This window comes from Schistocerca americana, chromosome 4 (assembly GCF_021461395.2).
Source record: "Schistocerca americana isolate TAMUIC-IGC-003095 chromosome 4, iqSchAmer2.1, whole genome shotgun sequence".
NCBI lineage: Eukaryota > Metazoa > Arthropoda > Insecta > Orthoptera > Acrididae > Schistocerca > Schistocerca americana.
The window spans coordinates 402,598,991-402,615,497 of record NC_060122.1 but is presented as its reverse complement, the minus strand read 5'-3'; positions in this window follow the sequence as shown (position 1 = coordinate 402,615,497).

Below are 16,507 nucleotides of genomic sequence, written 5' to 3'. Positions count from 1 at the left end.
AATAGCATCGACAATACTATTATTTTCAATTTTGCTGATTCAAATAAAGCATCCAATAGGATGAGAAACAGAATTTATTCCATCAATAATAATTAGATCTAGATTATTATTAAAGATTGGGGCTGCACCCTTTCATTTCTGATTTCCAGAAGTAATAGGAGCTTCAAGATGAAATAACTGTTTAACACTAATAACATGACAAAAAATTGCCCCAGTAATAGTATTATCTTACTGTATTCAACTAAGAACTTTCATTTGAACAATTATTATTCTAAGAATTAAAATTGGGGCAATAGGTGGTTTAAATCAAACATCGCTACGACAACTTCTAGCATATTCCTCAATTAGACATTTAGGGTGAATAATTAGATCACTAACAGTTAGAGAAAACATTTGAGAACTATACTTTATTATTTATTCACTATTAAGATTAATTATGGTCCTATTATTTAAGCAAATAAATCTATTTTTTATAAATCAGATCTATTCAGCCAGAAATATAAAAACTGAAATTAAATTCATAATATTTTTATCCCTTTTATCATTAGGTGGTTTATCACCATTTCTTGGATTTCTACCAAAATGAATTGTAATACAATCATTGATGGAAAATAACATAACAACTATTATAACAATTATGGTTGTATTAACTACAATTACACTTTACTATTATATACATATTAGATTCTCAGCCCTAATTATATCATACACAGAAAATTCGTGATCTATAAAAATAAAGTCTCAAAAATCAAGAATTATTCTTCCTATAACAGTAATAATTTCAACAATAGGATTAATCTCAACATCAACCTTAATCTCATTATACTAAGGACTTAAGTTAAACAAACTAATAACCTTCAAAGTTATAATTAAAAGAATAATCTTTTAGGCCTTAGTAAAATTTTACACCTCTAGAATTGCAGTCTAGAATCATAATTGAATATAAGACCTAAAGTATGGTAAGAGAGAAACATCTCATAAGTAGATTTACAGTCTACCACCTTAAATTCAGCCATCTTACCGCAAAAATGATTATTCTCAACAAACCATAAGGATATTGGTACTTTATACTTCTTATTTGGAGCGTGAGCAGGAATAGTAGGAACATCAATAAGAATACTTATTCGTGCTGAACTTGGTCAACCAGGATCTCTAATTGGAGATGACCAAATTTATAATGTCATTATTACAGCCCACGCATTTGTAATAATTTTTTTTATAGTAATACCTATTATAATTGGTGGATTTGGTAATTGACTCGTACCATTAATAATTGGTGCACCAGATATAGCGTTCCCACGAATAAATAATATAAGTTTTTGATTACTACCGCCTTCACTTACCCTTCTTCTTACATCTTCTATAGTAGATAACGGTGCTGGTACAGGATGAACAGTTTACCCTCCTCTTGCAGGAGCTATCGCACATGGGGGGGGCATCTGTAGACCTAGCTATTTTTTCACTTCACTTAGCAGGTGTATCATCTATTCTTGGTGCAGTAAACTTCATTACAACAGCAATTAATATACGATCAGAAAGTATAACTCTAGATCAAACACCTTTATTTGTCTGATCTGTAGCTATTACAGCCCTTCTCCTCCTTTTATCGCTTCCAGTATTAGCAAGAGCTTTTACTATACTATTAACAGATCGAAATTTAAATACATCATTCTTTGACCCTGCGGGAGGAGGTGACCCAATTTTATATCAACACCTATTCTGATTCTTTGGGCACCCAGAAGTTTACATTTTAATTCTACCGGGGTTTGGAATTATTTCTCACATTGTATGTCAAGAAAGAGGAAAAATTGAATCATTTGGAACATTAGGTATAATTTATGCTATATTATCAATTGGACTAATAGGATTTATTGTATGAGCACATCATATATTCACAGTAGGAATAGACGTTGACACATGAGCATACTTTACATCAGCAACAATAATTATTGCTGTACCCACAGGAATCAAGGTATTCAGATGATTAGCTACACTATATGGAACTAAATTCAAATTTAATCCACCGTTATTATGAGCTTTAGGATTTATTTTTCTATTTACAATTGGTGGACTAACAGGATTAGTATTAGCAAATTCATCACTTGACATTGTATTACATGATACATATTATGTAGTAGCCCACTTCCATTATGTGTTATCCATAGGAGCAGTATTTGCAATCATAGGAGGTGTTATTCAATGATACCCATTATTTACAGGATTAACTATAAATAATACATGATTAAAAATCCAATTTACAATTATATTTATTGGAGTAAACTTAACATTTTTTCCTCAGCACTTCCTAGGACTAGCAGGAATACCACGACGATATTCAGACTATCCAGACGCATATACATCATGAAATGTAGTATCAAGAATTGGGTCCACAATTTCTATTGTAGGAATCATTATATTCATTGTAATTATATGAGAAAGAATGGTTACAAACCGGGCAATCATATTTAGAGCTAATATAAGAAGATCAACAGAATGACTACAAAATAACCCACCTGCGGAACACAGTTACTCAGAGCTACCATTAATTTCTAGATTCTAATATGGCAGATTAGTGCAGTAGATTTAAGCTCTACAAATAAAGGTTTGACCTTTTATTAGAAAAATTAATTAATGGCAACATGATCAAATTTATCCCTTCAAGATGGAGCTTCACCATTAATGGAGCAACTATCATTCTTCCATGATCATACTATGGTCGTATTATTATTAATTACAGTAATTGTAGGCTATGCCCTAAGTTACATATTATTCATTGCCTATACAAACCGAAACATACTTCACGGGCATTTAATTGAAACAATCTGAACAGCACTACCAGCAATTACACTAATTTTTATTGCGCTACCATCATTACGACTACTATATTTACTTGATGATTCAGTAGACGCAATAATTACAATTAAAACAATTGGACGACAATGATATTGAAGATATGAATATTCAGACTTTATAGATGTAGAATTTGACATTTATATAACGCCAGAACAAGACCTAGAAAACGACGGATTTCGACTTCTAGATGTAGATAACCGAACAATTTTACCAATAAATACAGAAGTACGAGTATTAACAAGAGCATCAGACGTTCTACACTCATGAGCAGTGCCTGCATTAGGAGTTAAAATTGACGCAACGCCAGGTCGACTAAACCAAGGAACATTTACAATAAACCGGCCTGGACTATTCTTTGGACAATGCTCAGAAATCTGTGGAGCAAACCACAGATTTATACCAATTGTAATTGAAAGAACTTCAGTAAACTTATTTATCAAGTGATTATCTAAGATAATCTAAGGAGTTAGTTAAAATATATAACATTAGAGTGTCAATCTAAAATAACTAAATATTAGTACACCTTGAAATACATCAGATGACTGAAAGTAAGTAATGGTCTCTTAAACCAAAAAATAGTAAATTAACGACTACTTCTGATGGGGAATCCAATCCAAATCCCTCAAATATCCCCTCTCATATGATTCCCCCTATTTATTATATTTTCGACCACATTAATTTTATTTAATCAAATAAACTTTTTCTCATTTAAACCAAACCTTATTAAAAGAGCAGAAAAAAGAACAATTGATATAAAGAACTTGAATTGAAAATGATAACAAACTTATTTTCAACATTTGATCCTTCAACTAATATCTTCAATTTATCATTAAATTGAACTAGAACATTCCTAGGATTATTATTAATCCCATCAATATTTTGACTTACACCATCACGAATTAATATTATTTGAAATAAACTAAACTTAACCTTACACAATGAATTTAAAACATTGCTAGGACCAAAATCATTTAATGGAACAACATTCATCTTCATTTCAATCTTTATTATAATACTATTTAATAATTTCATAGGATTATTCCCTTACATCTTTACTAGAACAAGACATATAGCATTAACATTTGCAATTGCTCTACCTATATGATTAAGATTTATATTATTTGGATGAATTAATCATACAAATCACATATTTGCACACCTTGTTCCACAAGGAACACCACCTGCATTAATATCATTTATAGTATTAATTGAAACAATTAGAAATGTCATTCGACCAGGTACACTAGCAGTACGACTAGCAGCAAATATAATTGCAGGACACTTACTATTAACGTTACTAGGAAATACAGGACCATCTATAGCAATAAACTTAATCTCACTATTAATTATTGGACAAATACTTCTATTAATTCTAGAATCAGCAGTAGCAATAATTCAGGCCTATGTTTTCTCAATTTTAAGAACTTTATATTCTAGAGAAGTATACTAAACTTATGTTAACAACTCACTCAAACCACCCATTCCACTTAGTAGATTACAGACCTTGACCATTAACAGGAGCAATTGGAGCAATAGTTATAGTATCAGGATTAGCAAAATGATATCACCTATTTAACATTAACTTATTTATAATTGGATTTGGAATTACACTTCTAACTATAATCCAATGATGACGAGATGTAGTCCGAGAAGGAACATACCAAGGACTACATACGGGATTTGTATCAATTGGATTACGATGAGGAATAATTTTATTTATTGCATCAGAAGTACTATTCTTTGTTTCATTTTTCTGAGCATTTTTTAGAAGAAGACTAGCACCTACTATTGAACTAGGGATATTATGACCCCCAATAGGAATTCAACCTTTCAATCCTATACAAATTCCATTACTTAATACAGCTATTCTTTTAGCATCAGGAGTAACAGTAACATGAGCACATCATAGTCTAATAGAATCTAATCATACTCAAGCATTACAAGGATTATTCTTCACAGTACTACTAGGACTATACTTCACTATACTTCAAGCATATGAATATTGAGAAGCACCCTTCACCATTGCAGATGCAGTTTATGGATCAACATTCTTTGTTGCAACAGGATTTCATGGTCTACATGTAATTATCGGAACAATTTTCTTATCAACATGTCTACTTCGACATTCAATAAATCAATTCTCACCAAGACACCACTTTGGGTTTGAAGCAGCAGCATGATACTGACACTTTGTAGACGTAGTATGATTATTCTTATATATTTCTATTTATTGATGAGGTAGATAATTGTTTTCCTAGTATAAATAGTACATTTGACTTCCAATCAAAAAGCTTGATATAAATCAAGAAAAACAATCCTAATTTTATCTACAAAAATTTTTATTAGATTTATTATTCCAATAATTGTTATAATCCTTGCAACAACATTATCAAAAAAATTAATTAATGACCGAGAAAAAAGATCACCATTTGAGTGTGGATTTGAACCAAAAAGATCAGCACGAATACCATTCTCACTTCGATTCTTCTTAATTGCAGTAATTTTCTTAATTTTTGATGTAGAAATCGCATTAATCCTTCCAATTGTAATTATTTTTAAAACTTCAGACATTATAATCTGAACAGTATCAACAATATTTTTTATTATAGTATTATTAGGTGGACTATACCATGAATGAAATCAAGGAGCCTTGCAATGAGCAGAATAAAGGGTTGAAGTTAACTATAACATTTGAGTTGCATTCAAAAAGTATTGATATAATCAATCAACCTTAAATAGAATAAGAAGCGAAGTATTGCAGTCAGTTTCGACCTGGAAGGTTGGTAAATAATACCCTTATTCTTATTAATTGAAGCCAAAAAGAGGCGTATTACTGTTAATAATATAATTGAACTATAAAGTTCCAATTAAGGAAATGTAAAGCCAATATGAAAGCTGCTAACTTTTTATATTAGCGGTTAAACTCCGTTAACATTTCTAAAGTTTATATAGTTTAAATAAAACATTACATTTTCACTGTAAAATACCTAAATACCTAAAAGTAAAAATACTTCCTTAACATCTTCAGTGTCACGCTCTAATTATAAGCTATTTAAGTAAACGAAAAATAATACCATCAAAATAAATATTCAAAAAATAAAAGTTAAAAGATAAATCTTAAAATTAGAATCATATCAACCTTGTATATAACTAATTAAATAAATAAATAGTCTATATAAACCTTGACCACCAAATAATTCACCTCAACCATAATCAAATAACTTTGATGAATAATAACCCAATTTTAAAGGAAAATATCTAATAAACTTAGTTGAAATGAAAGGTATAAACCACATAGAACCAGCAAATCTAACAAAAGAAAGCATACTTAAAGAAAATAAATTTTGAGAAAAATCAAAATTATAAATAAGATAACCCAAATAAGCACCTAAAACAACTACAGTAATAGTTAAAAACTTCAAATAATAAGGCAAGGCAATCACATGAGGAACAGGAAAAATTAACCAAGACAAAAGACTACCACCAAAAACAGCAACAAACAATAAACCAATTATACCAAAAGAAATATAATAACCCTTATCGTCAAAAGAAAATCTAGAATAAAAATTATTGTCACCAGATATTGAATAATAAAAAAGACGAAAAGAATAAGAATCAGTTAAACCAGTAGAAAAGAAATAAAGAAAAAAAATCAAACAATTAATTCATCTTAAACAAACCATCTCAAGAATTAAATCCTTTGAATAAAAACCTGCTAAAAATGGTATACCACACAAAGATAAACTAGAAACATTAAAACAAACTGAAGTTAAAGGCATAAAATTAACAATTGAACCTATAAAACGAATATCCTGAGAATCCTTTAAATTATGAATTATTGAACCTGCACACATAAACAATAAAGTCTTAAATAAAGCATGAGCTAATAAATGAAAAAATGCAAGTTTTGGATAACCCATAGCCAAAATTCTTATTATTAAACCAAGTTGTCTTAAAGTAGAAAGAGCAATAATTTTCTTCAAATCAAATTCAAAATTTGCACCCAAACCGGCCATAAACATAGTTATACAACCAATTAAAAGTAAGAATCAACCACAATTATAAGTATCTAATATTGGTCTAAAACGAATTAATAAATATAGTCAGCTCACGAATCAAAGAAAGGTAATGAAATCAATAATGCGGTACTAAACAAATCAAACGTAACCGTAAAGTCCCTAAAATCAATGACGCCTACTCGAAACTACATTCTCTCCACTTTTTGACAACCACCGGAGCGAAGCAGCACCAACCTCCAGAAACACAGTTCCGCGCCAGAATGACGAAGAACTTCGCGTCTGTCTCCTCTCAGCATCCTCAAGGAAAAAATGCACCTATATTTTCATCAGCCAGTCAAGTCGCATGACCTAGTGAGATATCGCAGTGGTTAGTGCAGTGGACTCTCATTCGGAAAGACGACGGTTAAAACCCGCGTCCGCCCATCCTAATTCAGCTTTTCAGTGATTTCCCTAAATGGCTTCAGGCAAATACCAGAACTATTCCTTTGAAAGGGCACGGCCGATTTCCTTCCCTATCCTTCCCTAATCCTATAGAAACGATGACCTCACTATTTGGTTCCTACTCCAAATCAACCAGCCAATCAAGGCGCATGGCCTCTTGTCCAGTGACATGAGTGGGCACTGCAATTGCAATTCCCCCTTCTCAGAGAAAATGAGAAATAATCGGCCAAGCATCCCCACGAAAGAAAAGGTAGACTTACTGGTAACCAATTGGCGAAGCACTGAACTGTCTCGAACTACCTCCGCCCAGAAAATTTCAAACATCAGCAACAAGTCGCCCCCGTGAAAGAAGAGAACCCACCTTAAATGTGTTACGGGCAGATGAGGTGCTAGACCATCGCCTCCCTGTAGTGTGAGAGGTGACTGCCCTCAGGATTTACAAATTCGGCTAGATATTGGAACTTAAATTGATGCTGATGAGTCCCATACTTCTTTACAGAGCGTAGGGGAGCGACGCGGGAGACCCGCACCGCTGCACTAGGCAAGGTCCTAGTGGAGGTGGTTTGCCATTGCCTTCCTCCGACCGTAATGGGGATGGATGATGATGATGAAGACGACACAACACCCAGTCATCTCGAGGCAGGAAAAATCCTTGACCCCGCCGGGAATCGAACCCATGACCCCGTGCTCGGGAAGCGAGAACGCTACCGCGAGACCACGAGCTGCGGATGGAACTTATATTACTGTAGTACAATTCAAAAGTTGTTCATATATTCCCACTATAAGTAAAACATCTAATTACGAGAAGGAGGCGGGATATGAAACGTGCCAACTACTTGTCTTTGCAATTATTACTGTTACTCATTGGAGTTAATGCATCCACTCTCTTCATTTTCGTAGTGGAAATTAATACCTCATACAACGAGTCAGCCAACTGGCGGAAGCGTTTCAAGACACACGTGAAGGTACATTACTCGCACTAGCGTACTTGTATTTTTTTTTTAACACCATCCCGGTTATCAGACTCGCCTAGGGTGAACATTCCTTACCATAGTTCGATCAAAATTACTTGAGAGTTGACGTCTATCACTTGTCGCTACAGTGTTAGTACATCCGCTGCCGGTTATCGCTCGGTTATAAGCGACCAAAAAACATGCCAGGTCACTTCATAAATGCAGTTAATGTACAGCGCAGAGCTATGTTGAAAGCGGCCTCCGCGAGGTATGTTGGAAATAGGAGATGCACTGTCGACAGCTGACTTGAAGTGACCAATGACTAAACTGTGTCAGACGACGCGTTTTGTAGCGCTGAATCTGAACTCATGTGCTACCCTAACCACAACCTCGTGATGTGCAATGTACACGAGAAAACGGCGATCAACAACCTGTGGCAGAACTAAAATCACGGTCTCTTTGTTCACGGCGTTTAAGGCCAACCCCTACAAGCAAACTCAAGACCGAAAAATTTTGAGTTTCAGTGGTAAAAGCAAACTGTGATTTCTCACTGTCTTTAGTTACCTCAGCTTATCCTCACACTGGCTACATGGACTGTCGCGTTTCTAACCAATGAGCAGTACCGGCTGGCACTCAGTTGCAGATTATAGGCGACACAAGCACATTCCAGAAAAAAAAGAATGATAGGAAGAAAAATAAGAGCGAATAAAAATTTCAATACGATGATGAAAATGACGTGGCAAAGTTTTAGAAATCAAACAACAACAAAAATTACAATAAAACAAAGTGCGGAAAAGTGCTGTATTTATGATTCTGGCGACCGGACACAACGACTTACTGCAGCTTTCAAAAAATCGGCTTCACGCAGTGTAGTGAGAAACTTATCTAATGTAAGCCGATCTTTGTGATATGTGACGCTAAATAGCGTCTTTTGCGGAAGATTCCAGCAAAGTTTCGTTAGTGCTGCGTATGAAACGTGCGTATTTCGTTATCAAAAATGGTTCAAATGGCTCTGAGCACTATGGGACTCAACTTCTGAGGTCATTAGTCCCCTAGAACTTAGAACTAGTTAAACCTAACTAACCTAAGGACATCATACACATCCATGCCCGAGGCAGGATTCGAACCTGCGACCGTAGCGGTCTCGCGGTTCCAGACTGCAGCGCCTAGAACCGCACGGCCACTTCGGCCGGCCTTGTCGTTATCACCATTACGTGTGTGTGTCTGTGTGTGTGTGTGTGTGTGTGTGTGTGTGTGTGTGTGTGTGTGTGTGTCTGTGTGTGTGTGTGTGTGTGTTGTTTTGCATGTGGTTATCGCATATGCTGAAATACGAGATAAAAGGAAAGTCAGACAAGTAACTAGAAGTGACCTGAGTAATTGTTGTGGCAGTGGGTAACGGGGAACTGTTCTGAATCGAGGAAACGAGTTACAACTCATGAAGTGTCAACTATCAAGTAATTTTAGTCATAGTGTAGGAAATGTGTTTAAATTGTATAACTCGACAGCCACGTTACCAAATCCGAAAAAACACAGATAGCATCACTTAACAAAATTAAACTTGCGTCTATTTTGTTGAAAACTGACTTTTTGAGCCAATGGTTGTGTAAAAAATATAGGTCGAGTCTTACATAGACGATAACAGTAACCAGCCACTTTTTACAATGCTATTTATTTATTTAAATAGCGCTGTTACCGGTTTCGAACATTACAGGTTCATTTTCAGACGGATAGTTCACGTTAAAACAGATTTTACCTTTACAAAAAGTGAAAGCTAATGTAAAATATGTCTTAACGTGAATTAGCTGTCAGAAGATGAACCTCTAATGTTCTAAATCAGAAACGCTGCTATTTAAATAAATAAACAGCATTGTAAAAAGTGCTGGTTGCTGTTATTTTCCATGTAACAGTCAACCTATATGGTTGTATCTTCTTATTCAGCGATGGTGAATCCACGTGTTTCCAACGGTGTCCTTACTTTTTTGCCTAGCGGTCATAGTGATGCCCCACCAATCGTCCACGGGGATTATAAGAAGTCGTCTGAATTGCCACGACACAGTTGCAACACGTCTGCTGCTGGCTAGGTTTTGAGCAGACACAAAACGCTGCGAGTGCGACCTTTTTCGCGTTTAAAATGTCGGGTAACATGTTGAAAACTTACCTGCGTCTGCTTTTCACGTTTTCCATTATTACTTAGACTGCCATGTGCTCGTCGTCGAGCACCGGGATCTCCTCTAGTGGTTCCACGTTTTGCGCAGAGAGACAGTCTACCAGTTCGGTTTCAAACTTGTTTGATCTCACTGGAAGCTTCTGTGCCACCCGACCAGGGTATCATGCGATGATGGTGCATTGTTGCCGTACACTTCCACCAACTCAGTATGGACTCTTGCAGCCTTGTTCGCCTCCAAATGCAGAAAACGAATTACAGCACGATTGTTTACTTTAAAAAGGACGGTGCCGTTTACTTTTAGCTCCTCTGGCGACGTGCTGAGGAATACTGTGGTGCAGAAATTTCAGTATGTGCCAGAACTGCAGACATTCACCTGCACACGGACAAAAAATTAATTACGTAATTTCACTTTTCCGATGTGATAATTAAAACTATACCCCTTGTACATTCAGCATATGGCACAATAACAGCCCCGCGGCCAATCCTCGTTGAAGACGCGCTGCCGACTAAAGACTCAACAGCGGCATCGTTGGAGTCCGTGCGAAGGAGCGTTGGTTTTTCACATCCTTTTTCCAGTACTTTTGTCGCCTTTTCCAGTCGGGCCAGTATTTCTGATTCAAGTATCTCCTAAATTAACCTATAGAAGCTAATTTACTCAATTCTAATCCTACCATCAAGCTAAAATTATTAACGATCCTAGGAATCGAAGCCGGATCCTTCATGAGGCAGACACGTTTTCTGTTCAGCCAATGAGGCAAGCGATAACCGTAATGTCACTCATATAATTCTCCTGACATCGGCCATACTGTGTCTTTTCCGCTTTTATTACATAAGTAAATTGGGTAACAGTATTGTTTGAGTAATGTAACTACATGGTGGAGAATAAGGTCTGAGCACAATAGGCGAAGCAAGCTAAATTTTCTAGATACCCATAGGTCGTAAACGCACCATTGTTGTTTTAGGGCCACATAAAGACAACCAGTCAGCGAAGAGCTCGTTGGAATTTCAGATCGCGACTACCGTTCGCAACATGCCAGGAACTTTCGGAAGAATGTTCCAATCTTTTCGTCGACGATTTCACCTCTTCAGCGATGTTTTAAACAGCAATTTCGAACATGTTCTATAAAAAAAAGTTGTCTGAGTATATAAAGAGAGCGCTTAAAATTTAACTTTTTGCCGTTGTCATAGTTCAAACATAAAGCGAGCCACAAATTTACTTTGGAAGCCGGGAACTTCAAGCCAATAATAGTGGTTGACATGGTACTGGATGCAAGAGTATTTCGAGGTCCTGAAACTGAATCTGATTACTGCCTTCTACTAAGCTCCTTAAGAATAAGAGCAACATGGCTTAAAAAAGAGTACAACCAACTGCCAATGAATAAAGAACTTGCCTTTTATGCAAGAATTTCGAGAGACCCCACTATACTTAGCTTATACCAAAGACTGTGTGATGAGCTAATGAAAAAACCTATAAAAAAGAGCTCGCAAGAAGAATAGGAGGCTTTCTAATAAATTCTAAGAGAGCTGCCAGTGAGAGCCTTGGAGAAAAAGCAAAATGACGAAGGAAGAAAGGATTAAGAAAATGGGATGATGATGCTGGAAAGAACAAGAAGCATTTGTGAAATACCCGTCAACAAGGAAATATGAAGATAGAATATCATGGGAAAACACAATTGTTAAAAGACAAATACATACGAAAAACAGTGAGGTAAAAGAAAATGTGGAAGTGAATCCCATCCCTCTACCTAAATGGTTGCAGCACTCTCAAATTCTATTGACTCAAACATCAGAATTTTATACAGTCCAACTCTCGAGGAATTATGCAAGAGAAACCATCTCAAAGCGTGGATTAAAAAAGTATTAAAAGAAATAAAAAGTAACAAAACCCCAGAAGACGATTCAGTAAATCTAGAGCTGTTCGATATCCAAGCAAGTCATTTACAGTCAGATTCCTCAACCATGATGTGATCAGTAGACTATATACTTGAGAGGAGTGCTAAATCAATTGCCATTCCTAGCTTCACTGTGACAACTACCGAGGAATAAGCTTACTGAACTCAGCATATAAATTTTCTGCGAACATCCTCAAAAATAAATGAACCCATCGTGGTTGAGGGGCAAAAGAGTCTTTCGAAAAGGAAGATTATGCCATCCTAGTTATTTTCCATTGTAACTGCTAACAGAAGAAACGTAGAGCATTTAGTCTAGAAACGCATACTGTCTCCGTCTATTTCAAATAAGCTTTTCACAAAGTCACAGAAATAAATTATTATAAATTGTTCCAGTGATAGTGTTTCCCAGCAAGATATCGATAACATGTACAAAACGTCCAGAAACTGATTTCGTACAGAACAAATTTTATCTGTGTCAAGGAAGAAGACAAATTATCAGAATGGTGCAGAACACCTGCAGGAGTACGACAGGGACGCGGCCTTTCAACACAGTTCTTCATTATTCATATGAATAAAATCATTCAAAAGCAAAGACATTAAAATAAATAGAAACAAAAAGCTAGATACTTTACTTTTTGTAGTTGATGTAGCTTTCGCAGCATCTACAGAAGATGACCTGCAGCGTTCTGTACACAATTTACAGTTCATATACGAGAAGCCCTGCATGAACATTATCACCAAAAAACCAAAAGCTATGACCCTCTGGGGAAAATACACATTTCAAAGTAAGATCTGTTTGAGGAATGAAATTCTAAAAAGAGTGAACACATTCACCCATTTGGTCTATAAACTATTTTTTCCGGAAAAAAAGAGAAATAACTGAAAATACGCCTTAGAAAGACTATGCTGAGGTATAGCAGGGAAGCCTGGACAATCAAGATGCGAAAAGACTACCAGACTGTAAAACGAAATTCTTGAGACAAACCAAATGGGATCATAAAAAGAACAAATGGTACCCATCACACATTATATTCAGAACTACCAAAACATCTACAACGAATGAGTTCAAAGAGAATCCCAAACTCCATGCTACACTATCACTTCAACTGTGCAAGGTCACAAGATTTACATATGTCAGTAGAACTTCTCGACGAGAACGTAACAGGCCAAAAAGGACCACACTTCAAGGAAGACGATGATGATGATAATCATGGCGAACCCTTAGTTCACACTTACTGTTCTACTGTATTTTTTGGAATGAAAGTTTATTTATTGTCTTTGTACATAAGCAAAAAGGAAAATATATTGCCTTTAGATTTCATAATTATTAACATTACACTTCGCTGTACAACATCTTCGTACAGTACCGTTTCTTCAGCCCAGTTTTACCCTAACAAATTAGTGGCACGAGGGTACGTTTAGCGTAGTTGATGTAGCAGACAAGCTGTATCCAGTAAACATCACAGAAAACTCACTTTATGTGTAAGCAGACATGGACAGGAATTTAAAGTTTGCTGTCTTCGACTTGAAACGGTACCAGTTAATTAAATAATTAACTTCGCTCCTTAGCATAACAAATATTAGCTGAGAAAAGATAATTTAAATGCACACATTTCCCCACGAACGTCGCTGATTGGTTGTTGTTTTACGACCAACGCAGCACTGCGTTCCCGTCCTGTGGTTACCGGAAAATTTTGCTTGATCTGACGGTCCCTACCTTTCTCTGACCTTATTACCACCCACTTTTTGCCCACCTTGTATAAGATGAATACATGAATTACATTAATGTCAAATTTGTTGAATCGTAACTTATTAAAATTAAAAGAATGGAAAGAAGAGGCTGGAAACTGAACTTAACACACACAGATTACTCGTCTCGAAATACAGGATGACAGTTATCGAACTATATGAAATAAAATCGTCATATCTTCTAAACGGATTGCGTTAGGACGTTCAAACTGCGCGGTTGGCATAATGTGGAATTAGTACGGAAATGCGTACGCACCTTGTTGTCGTCGGCCATTTACCCGTGAAAATATCACCGTTCAGCGCATTTGGGTGACTGAGAACCCGCATTTCGCGATGGAGACGTCTCTTCTGCCTCAACGGGTGACTGTGTGCAATGTCCAGTCACGGAATAATCGGTGAGATATTCCTTGGTGGCACGGTGACCACTGAACGGTACGTGAAGAATTTGGAAGATAATTTCATACCCATTACTCACAGTGATCCTTATTCCGACAAGATGTTTTCATGTAAGACGGAAATGTTTGATGTCCTGGAGAAGCACTTTGGAGACCGCATTCTGGTTCTGGGGTATCCAAGAGGCCACTGGCAAGGGCCTCGATTAGCCGCTTATTCTCGAACACATGAGACTCCTTTTTGTGGGGGTATATTGAAGACAACGTGTACAGTAATAACTCCAAAACCATTGTTGAGCTGAAAACAACCACTCGGAAGGTCGTTGACAGCATCGATGTTCCGACACTTTAGTGGGTCATGCAGAATTTCTCTATTCATCTGCGCCACATCATTGCCAATGATGGCAAGCATATCGAACATGTCATAACCTAAATCCGAATATCTGTAGTGACGTTTACGTATTGAATTAGGTGTGTGCATGCCGTAGTTTGTAACTAACTTACGGGCAGCCGGGGTGGCCGAGCGGTTCTAGGCGCTTCAGTGTGGAACCGCGCGACCACTACGGTCGCAGGTTCGAATCCTGCCTCGGGCATGGATGTGTGTGATGTCCTTAGGTTAGTTAGGTTTAAGTAGTTCTAAGTTCTAGGGGCTGATGACCTCAGAAGTTAAGTCCCATAGTGCGCAGAGCCATTTGAACCACTTTGAACTAACTTACTTCTTTTCATGTAGTTCAATAATTGCCACTCTGTACATCGGACTTATTCAACCGGTCTGATGTTTACATTACCACCAACGGTGCCATGTACAGGTGGTGGACAAACATATGGTAAAACCGTGAAAAATGTGTGGTTCAACATAAATGAAGGTCTTAGCCAAACCTGCAGGTTGCGCTATCGTATTTCACCACGAACGTTACCTGTGCAATGCCCTCAATGTGTTGAAAGTGTCAGTCGTGGCTATAACAGTGTTTTGTGTGGTCGAGAATGCATTGTCCCTGAGCTAAGCGAATTCGAACGTAGGCAAGTTGTTGGTGCTTCTGTAACCAAGGTAGTCAAAGTGTTTGCTATTGCATACCTATGATTTACACCGCATACAAAGAAGAGGGAAAACACCATCAATTAAGAAGCAAGCCATTGAGTGTGAGGACACAGGCTCAACCTCAAGTAAGGCTCATTTAAAAGTCTTGTGTTGAAAATCATGATAGTAAAAAAATTAGCTTCTAATGACTCACCATGTGCAGCGGGAGAGCGACAGGAAATGAGTGTCCGGCAGGTATACAGATCATTCTTCTTTGGGACATATGTATTAGACTTCACAAAATGGCCATCGTCGACATTCAAGAAATGTTCAAAACACACCATTAACTTGCACCATGAAAATCGAACAAAAAATGGCGCGTCGCAGCGATCACAAAGGTTCGCGCCATCAAGATCTAAGGTGAACTCCTTGGAAGTTATTTTTAAACAGTGGAGCACTTCAGCTAAGTATCCACTCTTAAGGAATGTGTATAGAACGGGGTGATGAGAACTGATGGAATGTGATGGCATGAGACCGAATGCGGAACACTCTGTATTGGAGCTTATTGTGAAACTGGCTATCCTTTAAGACGTAGCTACAGATAATATGATAATATATTTTTTTAGGCGGGGGGAAAACAAACATCGAGAGACTGGCAAAAGTCCCGAGTTCGAGTCTCGGCCCGGCACGCAGTTTTAATCTGTCAGGAAGATTCATATCAGCGCACACTAGGCTGCAGAGCGAAAATCTCATTCTGGAAACTTCCCCCAGGCTGTGGCTAAGCCATGTCTCCGCAATATCCTTTCTTTCAGGAGTGCTAGTTCTTCAAGGTTCCCAGGAGAGCTTCTGTAAAGTTTGTAAAGTAGGAGACGAGATACTGCAGAAGTAAAGCTGTGAGGACGGGGCGTGAGTCGTGCTTGGATAGCTCAGATGGTAGATCACTTGCCCGTGAAAGGCAAAGGTCCCGAGTTCGAGTCTCTGTCCGGCACACAGTTTTAATGTGCCAGGAGGTTTCATCGAGAG